Below are 1,468 nucleotides of genomic sequence, written 5' to 3' on the forward strand. Positions count from 1 at the left end.
CCTGAAACTAGGAGGCCCGGCCCCTCTGGTTCCCCACCCCGCCTCCACGCTGGGCTCAGGGTTTTCCTGGCGTCCCCCTCCACCGCCGGCTCGCCCCCTGAGGAGGGGGCTGGGCCGGGGCCTCCAACGGCCACGGAGGAAGAAGAGGAGCAAGGAAAAACATGAGTCACAGCCGTGTGTCACTGGGCCACATTGCAATTCCCTGCACCACGGGAGGTGTGGAAGGCCGCCTCTGGGACCAGGGGCGGGGAGGTGCAGGCCCGGCCTGCAGGGCGCGCCTGACAGCGCCCTTTCTTCTCCCACCGCCCTCCCCGCCATCTTCCCACTTTGGCTTCCTTCTCGTTTGTACAAGTCTTTGTTGCGCCGGGCGTGGCGGGTACGGCGTGCGTAGATCCAGTTCCTGCCCTCAAAGTGCTTCCAGGCGACCACCGGCTAACGCTTTCTTATTTTTAAAAAAAGGCACAGCGGAAGGGGCCAGGGTACCACGAGGGATCGCTGGTCTCCAAAACACCATCCGGGTCACCTAAAGGAATGAACCCTCCCTCAGGTTTACCTGCAAAGGAGCCAATCGTTTGCCTCGCTTGAAGGCTGCACCTTGATTATGGTTCACTCGGGCCCATTAATAAATTTAAACCCTGGATTTCACAAGTTTCACGTTTGAATTTCACAAGACCTGCATTTCACCAGTCAGCCACACGCGGGTTGGGACCGAAATGCACATGCTGACACCTGTCCGCCCAGGGAAAATCTAGGAGCCGCGTACCTAGGTGAAGGGAGCGGCGGGTAGGCCGCGAAATTCTCCAACCGGCGCGTTTCTCTCCACCCCTGCCACCCGCACGGACCCCCGCAAGCACCAACACCCGCCCACATCCCCGCGCCCCGCGGGCGCCAAGCCCACACACCCGGAAGGCCCCAAGAGGTGACTCTCCCGGGGACCCCCATTCCATGCAGTAAGGACGCCCTCTCCCCCCCGAAGGACTCCTTGGTGACCCCTCTAAACACCTCCCCACGTCTCGCGGCCGGGACTGTGGGAAGTGGGCCGTGGCCTCAGGTTCCCAGCCCAGGCCTCCCGCGCGCGCCCGCCCCCAGAAGCCCGACACCAGCGCGGCGGCAGCGGCTGGCGGGCGGCCGCCCTTTTAAATCCCCGGGCTCATTTGCATGGCCCCGCCCCCTCAGTGACACGGCTGGCGCGGGCGGGCCCGTCCCCCCTGCCCCTGGGTCGCTCTTTTTAAGCTCCCCTGAGCCGGGGCTGCACTTCTCTAATTGGGACTCCGAGCCCGGGCTATTTCTGGCCCTGGCGCGGCTCCAAGAAGGCGTGAGTTCGCGGCCCCTCCGGTGGCTCCTTTTTTTTTATATCTATCATTTAATTAAATTATTTATTTATTGAGGCCGCGCACGGGCCGTGCCTAGCTTCCTGCCCCTCGCCATCCTTCGGGGGAGGGGGAATATTTTTGTCCCCCCGCCTGGA

This window comes from Neophocaena asiaeorientalis, unplaced genomic scaffold (genome assembly GCF_003031525.2).
Source record: "Neophocaena asiaeorientalis asiaeorientalis breed wild unplaced genomic scaffold, Neophocaena_asiaeorientalis_V1.1 scaffold46, whole genome shotgun sequence".
NCBI lineage: Eukaryota > Metazoa > Chordata > Mammalia > Artiodactyla > Phocoenidae > Neophocaena > Neophocaena asiaeorientalis.